Raw genomic sequence first — 7977 nt, 5'->3', positions numbered from 1 at the left:
AAAAAAAAAAAAAAAAAGCACACACACACATCTGGCCAAGTGTTTTACGTTATTCATTTGCGAGAAAATTGCAGAACCAAGGTTTCCAGGAGAACAAATCATGACAAGAGGAGCTCCAAAGAAAGCAGTTTGGGCCAAAGAAAGCACTGATCATGATCACCATTCATCAAGCAGTTTATGACAATTCCAAGTAAGACGGTTCCAACCTTTCCAGCCTTGCTGAATCATATCACGAGTGCTCCTTTCCAAATTCAGACAGACCTCACTAGGACCTTATACTTTTTTTCGAGACTGCAATGTAAGGAGACAGGGACTTGATACGATTATCAAAAACTTAAAGAGATGAATACTTCTCCAAGGAATTCATTTAGTGCTAGATCTCCTTTACTTCCACATCTCACACCACTAACCTATGTCCAAAATCCCAGTTCAGAACCTACAAAAATGAGAATGGAACGATGTTATAAATTTCTCCTTTTCCCTGGTGGCTAGCTAATCACCCAAAGGCTGGGGTTAGGGAACCAACACATGATCAAGAACCACAGGTCAAGTATAACTCAAACAAAGTGAAGTTTCAGAAACCTGGTCAAGAAGGTTCCGATGGGGTCCAATGTCTATTCGAATGGCCTAGATGACAAGATGAATAGTCCAACAAAATTGGATGTTCATCCAACAGTCAGATTTTGGATATATGAAGGAGTTCTCAATTAGTAAGTTAAAATACAGGATTTCAGAATTAGTAACCACAGGAAAACAGCATATAAATCATACAATAGCAAGTGAAAACAAAATAGAAACTAGGGAAAGTAATAGTATCAAAGCAGGTCATGAACTAGCAAGTGAACAGAATTAGTAACTTGCAACGAAATAGAAAGTAGAGAAGAGAACAAGGCTGCAGCAGCACTTAAACTGGGCAGTGAACTGCCTACAACACGGAGCTGATGGGGTGGATTTAAGGTTGTTTTGACTGTAAAACCAACTCTGAAACTAAGAAAAGCAATATCAATGGTTAGAAATCAGAATAGCAGTTCAGAAGATAACCAGAGAAGTAGAATGCACAAGAATGAAACAGAATCTGACCTTAGGAGATATAAGAAGAAGATGATAAAGATTGATATGGACTGGACCTCCCACCTAAAATTTGACCAGCATCTCACCAGTCCTCTTAGCATCCCAACAAGGTTGCTATTGCTTCTTGTAAGAACATTCTGCATCACACAGAAAAATAATAGAGCTATATTTTGTTAAAATCATGGGGGGTAGTATGATCCTCTACTTCTTTATTTTATAACCTTGCAACAATACAAGAAGATAGTAACTCTTCATGCACAAGCAACAAAGTTGAAGGGAAAAAAAGAAAAAGAAAAAGGTGGCCTCTAAATTACTTTAAAATAGAAACTAACCACCTAATCCTGTAAAAGCCTCAAATTCCTCATATTTGGGTTTATAGAATTGGCCTGTTACAATAGAAAACCCAAAAATATTAAGCCTATGACTCACATAACCCACAGGGGACTTAAAATTAATCTAACTAGAACCAATATTGAACCGTAGGTTCAGGATGAACTAGAAAACTAAATTAAACCCAAAATAACAGGTTCTTCTTCTTCTCTTCTTGCTGGAATTCTGCATCATTCCCTTACCAAAGAAAAGAACCTAGGAAATATCCTATTTGATGTATAGTTTCCCTACAGATGCCTGCCCACGACCAAAGTCTATCATCGTATCTATCATTTACAGATGAAATGCTGAATTGACAAGGTTTTTGTGGCCTGAGTCCTAACCATTCACAAAATAATCCCTATTTGGCTCTAATGCCAAAGATTTGTGGTTCCTTTAGATACTCCCATAGGCACTAAGTCAAGAAGTTGTTTGTCTCTTTGAAAGTGACAAAATCGAAGCACACCATTTTCCTTAAGACCTAAAGATTTGATATAGAGACTTGGCAAATGGGGCCACAAGTTTGGTCGATCTCCTCTACAATGATGATGATGATCTTTTAAAAATTTCATCCAGTTCTGAGGAGGGAGTCCCAAAAATCAATTTAGTCAGGGTTTTGGTAAAAAAAACCCTGTTTTTGCAAAAAATCGATTAGTGTAGATCTTCAATCTTGCAAGTGATGATGAGTCTTTCTAGGTAGCTGTACTTGATCTTCAAGAGGTAGAGGTGTGTTCTTTAAAGAGGAAGAAACCACACTCTCCAAAAATAAAAGAATAAAAAATCGCAAAGGGTGAAGAATGCTAATTTTCTTGCAAGGGTTTTGGGTTTTAGTTCATGGCGTAGAATATAGGACAACCATTAGATTCGTAGGAATCACCTCATTAGTGCTGCCCTATAGTAGGTTAATGGGACAAAGGTAGGAGGAGAAGATGGAGGTTAACAAAGGCGATTGAAGGGAAGGTGATGGAGGATTGCGATTCTCGAAGGAGAAGGGGCTGGAAACTGAAAACCTAGGTCAGAAACTAGGCTCTGATATCATGTTAATAGGATGAATGGGAGAATGCTTTTGTGTCTTTAACTGATCACGCAAATCCTCTATTTATAATATAGAATCATGATAGAGTAATAATAGGAGTACAAATCAGAAAATAAAAAATAATTACAAGAATAACCACCATCCAGCTGCCCCACTCTAACTAGGGTTGGTGGAGGGGGAAGCCTCAATGTGCCCCTGTGGCACACTTATTCTTATTCTAACACAAAATAATAGGGGTAGTGCGGGAAACAGGTTGAATTAGTGGGTGTTTAATACATCAAAACAACCTCCTTTCCAACAAGAGAATCTTGTTGGGTCCGAGGGAGCATCAAAGGGAAAAAAAAATGAACTGAAGTTTGAGTTTAAGAGTATAAATCCAACAGGCATGAGAATTGACTGAGCCTCTTCATTTTTAATGTCCAATCTTTCAAGAGGCTAAAATTGAATTTTTTTTCTTTTATTTATTTATTTTGACAAGTTCAATCACAATGCTAGGCAAATCAATGGGGCCATTCTGCTGGTGTGTGTCATGGGGGCCTTTTCCCACATGAAATTCAACGGAAAGAAACAAGAAGACAGGAGGGAAAGTGTTTATGGGAGCTCAGTCACTGCTCTAGGTTGTTGGACACTATTAAATTCAATCTATAATTCTGCTTAATGAATTTCACTAGGCATTATTTTTACATGAACTCCTAGATAGAGAACCAAACACTTTCCATTGGGTGCAGAAGAAGCAACCATTTTCATCTTATTTTATAACACAGGTGGATGCAGAAGAAGTAAAATCTGCATTCCTTAGTGGATAATTTTGTCAAATAATTATGGTTTATTCATTAAATTTCCCTCTTTTCATTGGCATGTTTGGCACTGTTGCATCGACTCAATTATTAATTTGACTACAAGAGTGGAGAAAATAAAGCAAAGATCAGCCAAAAGTACGAATTAACTGAAGGTTAAAATTGTGCAATGGGAAAATTGCAGGCAGACACAGGTCATACTTACCCAAATAAACACGAAGAAATAGAGAGGAATGCAGGTTATTCTTGAGAAGGTAACTATAAATAACACAACTAGAGAAACAAATATAGGAAATGAATGAGTGGGATTAATAAGGAAACACTCCGTCAAGCCAATTGCTGCCATAGCCATCTGTGGAAAGAAGATACCATTTAAGTGCCATGACATTTAGGATAAGCTATATGGAGGAAAATCACGTATATGTTATATCATGGTAACAACTAGAGCTTCCATATGTATCACTATTAACAGGGATATATGAATGACACAACCATTGGATGTCCAACATAGCCATCTACATCAAACAACTGATCTGCAGTCCAACCACCATCCAGCAACAGTGTCAGAACAAAGGCATTAACCATGTTTGACAATTACCCACCGTGCCCACCATAACAGCTTGTTTAGATAGTTGGCAACGATCAAGTGTTATTACTTGTTAAGCATTTATAAAGCTTCTGCTCAAAGTGATATGCTCAAGTGAAGGAACCATTCTATGTGATTGATCTATCAAAGAGAAAATTCATTTCATGCCTACTGCATTTCCATGCTCTGAATCTTCTGCATCTTTCTGCTTGCTGCTGTGTGAAGGTGGTGGTCCCAGGTTTTCTTCCTTTCTAATTTCTCCTTTAGCCATAAACCGGTCCATACAATCTACCCATTGATGAATTTCCAACTACCATAACTCTTCAAGCTTTGACCTATTACAGCCAACTGATAGGAACCCTAGAAGCCAACCCCAGATTTTTTTTTTTTTTTTTAAATGAAAACCAACCCCAGCTGATTGCTTATATCACACACTGAATTTTTCTGTGTTTTCCCAATCAAACGTGCTCCTGTCCACAAGCTAGAGTAATCAACAGTAGCTAATTGTGCCTCCATTTTCTTGCTCCCATAAAATTTTCTCCAATCTCAAACTACAATTTCTAAGTATCCTACTTTAACAAGGACTCAGAAGGTCGGAGAGAAGGTTGTGCAAGTACCGTAAGGTAATCCCTTGGGACAGTCTAACCACCCAACATAGACTAGGGGTTTTGGGTATGTGTCTCAATGCATAGAAGTGTGGGAGGAGGGAACCTATGCTTCATAAGATAAGGTGATGGAGATTAAAAGATGAACTCCTAAATAGTAAAAACGACTGATAATGTGGTCAAACAAGGAAAGTGGAACTGTGAGGGAGGAACTAATGTGATGTGGAACGAGATGTTGACTTGTATTAAGAGGGTTGCTAAAGATATTCTAGGGGAAAAAAAGGGTAGTTGTCAGGCCCCTAGAGGACATGGTGATGGGATGAGGAGGTCCAAGCAGTTATTAAGACCAAGAAAGCATGCTTTAAGATATGGCAAAGGATGAAAGATTCACAAAATAGGAAGAGATATTATGATTCCCAAAATGAAGCTAGGAAGATTGTGGGGATGGCTAAGGTGAAGAATATGAGGATTTTAAACTAACTTAAACACAAAAGATGGGGAAAAAGCTATATATGAGATAACTAAAATGAGAGAGGAAGAATAGGGATTTCAACCAGGTGAGATGTATTAAAGATGATGATGGTAGTATTGAACAGGGATGAGGAGATTGTTAAGACATGGGATGAGAACATTTGTACCCTACTAAATGGAGTAGTTCGAGTACAAATGACCCGGAAGATGGCGTTACTCAACTGGAGGCCACAAGTTATAGATATGTATGTAAATTTAGTGTGGCAGAAGTTAAAGAAGCCTTGAGGAAGATGAAAGCAGGCAAGACACCAGGTCCATATGAGATCCCAATAGAAATATGGAAAGCCCTACGAGTTTGTGGAGTTGCTTGGTTAACCAAATTGTTAAATAGGATAATGAACAAAAGGAAGATGCTTGATGATTGGAGGAAAAGCATTGTAGTCCTGACACACAAAAATAAAGAGGATATTTAGAGCATTTCATGCTTGGATCCATATAGCCGACCCCATTAAGTTAGGATAAGGCTTAGTTTGTTGTTGTTATATTCAGAGTTGCAATAACTATAGAAGCATAAAACTAAAGAGTCATACTATCAAATTATGAGAGAAGGTTATTGAAGCCCGCCTGAGAAGAGAAACTAAGATCTCGGAGAACCAATTTGGATTTATGCTTGGTACATCCCTGACAGAGGCTATCTACCTAATGAAGAGGTTATTGAAGCTTGTCTGAGAAGAGAAACTAAGATCTCAGAGAAACAATTTGGATTTATGCTTGGTAGATCCACGATAGAGGCTATCTACCTATAAGGAGGCTCATCGAAAGTTATAGAGCCCACAAGAAGGATTTTCACATGGTATTTATTGACATAGAAAAAACATATGATAGAGTCCCTGAGATTTAATCTGACATGTCCTAATAAAGAGAGAGGTGTCGTGTACATATGTAGATATAACTAAGGACAGGTATGAGGGTGGTGAGTCTATGACTAGTGTGAGAATTGTGGGAGGTCAAGGCAAGGAATTCCCAATAATGATTGAGTTATCAATGATCAGCCTTAAGCCCCTATCTATTTATGCTTATCGTGGATGAGTTAACCAAGAACATTCTAGAAGGGGTACACTGGTGAATGCTCTTCGCAGATGACATCATTTTAGTGGATGAGACTAAAGCAGGGATTAACGCTTAGCTGGAGCTATGGAGATCAGCCTTAGAAACAAGAAGTTTTAAGATTAGCAGATCAAAGACGAAGTATGCCATCTGTAACTTTAGCCACTTTATGATGGATAATGAAACAGTGAAAATTGAGGAGAAAGAGATTCCACAAAGTGACTATTTTAGATATATAGGGTCAACCATAAATAAATAGAGTGACATAGAGGATGATGCTTTGTAGAGAATTAAAGTGGGATGAGTGAAGTGAAGAGGTGCGTTCGGAGTGTTGTGTGACCAGCGTATCCCTTTAAGGGTCAAGGAAAAATTTATAGGATTGTTGTGGTCCAACTATGATGTATGGGGTCGAACGTTGGGTAGTTAAGAAGAGTCATATAGAGAAGTTATGTATAGCCGATATGATGATGTTAAGATGGGTGTGCGGGAAAACTAAAAAGGATAAAGTAAGGAATGAGCGTATTAGAGCTGATTTGGGAGTTGCCCCGATCAACGAAAAAATCCACGAAAGTCGTTTGAGGTGGTATGGCCACGTTCAAAGAAGGTCTAAGGATGCCCCAGTAAAGATAAGTACTTGGATTCAGATTTAAGAAGCCAAAAGAACTAGGGGCAAGCCTAAAATGACCATAGAAGAAGTGGTGAGGAATAACATGCACAGAAGTGGTGAGGAATAACATGCACAGACTCAGTCTTGTCCCAATTATGACCTCGGATAGAACCTATTGGAGGGCAAGGATCCATGTAGCCGACCCTATTTAGCTGAGATTTTCCTAACTTGCTGGGCTGTGCCTCTTTCCTCTTATTCTCATCTTCCTACTCTCTATCTTTCTTCCACCTCTTCCTTCCCCATCTTTCTTTTGGACTTTGTCTATTTTGTTTTGTTTGGATCCATGTAGCCGACCCCATTCTGAGTTTGTTGTTATTGTTGTTATCAGTAAAATACCTACCAGAACCCATTATATCCTCTATTTTATTTTGCAAAATGATCATATGCCTAGCTAATCACGTCTTTTTTTTTTTACTGGAATTGAGTTGTTGATTGATTTTATACATCAACTTGGTATCATAGACATAGGGCTGCCCCATGGTCGTCTTGCATCAGGGGGCTTTTTTATTAGTTTTTATAGAAGGGGTATTACCGCAGTTAATCGTGAAGGGCTACTGATTTGATGAGGTTATGGTAGGCTGAAATAAATCAACACTAACAAACCTACAGAAAACAGAATCCATCACCTGAAGTCTAAACTAGGTTGCTGTCCAATAGGATATAACAGATATCATAACAGCGCTGGAAAATCTGACAAAAAATGAAGGAACTAATAACAGTGTTAGGAAATTAGATAAGAACAAAGAATAAAATTAGAAATCACCTAGGTATGCCCACAAGAAGAGTTTGAGTGCTAGAATGCTTGCTGGAACAGTGTATGACAATAAAGAAAAAACAAAAAAAGAAGGGAGAAAAGAAGAAAGGATATGACCAATAGGCTTCACCACATTGGTTGTCACTTGCTTCACCACAAGGGCTGTGAATGATTCACACAGTGCACACACTCAAAAAGAGCATAATTTCTCAAACATCAAATCAGTGGGCTAGGTGCCCCCTCTTTATTTATAATAACCAATGGCCACAATACAAAATTAGTCACCCGCCTATTGTGTGGGGTTACTTGGCTGCCAAGATAATTAGTAATTTCTAGAAAGAAGATCCCTTCCTATGACTAAAATTAGAAACTTAAATAAAAAGAGACTCGCAGGGTGTGTATGGTAATGTTCAAAGAAAAAAAAGTTCTAGTGTTTGGTGCTTTGTTTGGAATAAATTTGGAACAGAACATGTAATTGACATCCTTTCTTTTTTTTTTTTGGGGGGGGGGGGGG

The 7977-nt window shown here is 38.2% G+C and overlaps 1 protein-coding gene across 5 annotated transcripts in view; it reads right to left on the bottom strand.

Annotated features, from left to right (window-relative positions):
- The window catches only part of LOC122078225 (50S ribosomal protein L7/L12-like), a 21167-nt gene that overhangs the window by 10906 nt on the left and 2284 nt on the right, over window positions 1-7977 (bottom strand). The window contains exons 2-3 of one of the 5 annotated variants that reach the window (XR_006140010.1): window positions 1081-1208; window positions 23-436 (exon numbers count right to left, since the gene is read on the bottom strand). The exons of 2 other annotated variants lie outside the window; for them this stretch is intronic. The gene's annotated coding sequence lies outside the window, so the exon portion shown is untranslated. Of the gene's footprint in view, window positions 1-22; window positions 437-1080; window positions 1209-7977 lie in introns of those variants that run through there. 2 more of the 5 variants (XR_006140011.1, XM_042644116.1) reach the window with 2 other exon arrangements.

The sequence above is a fragment of the Macadamia integrifolia genome, chromosome 5 (genome assembly GCF_013358625.1).
Source record: "Macadamia integrifolia cultivar HAES 741 chromosome 5, SCU_Mint_v3, whole genome shotgun sequence".
NCBI lineage: Eukaryota > Viridiplantae > Streptophyta > Magnoliopsida > Proteales > Proteaceae > Macadamia > Macadamia integrifolia.
This window is presented reverse-complemented; position numbering and strand designations above follow the sequence as displayed.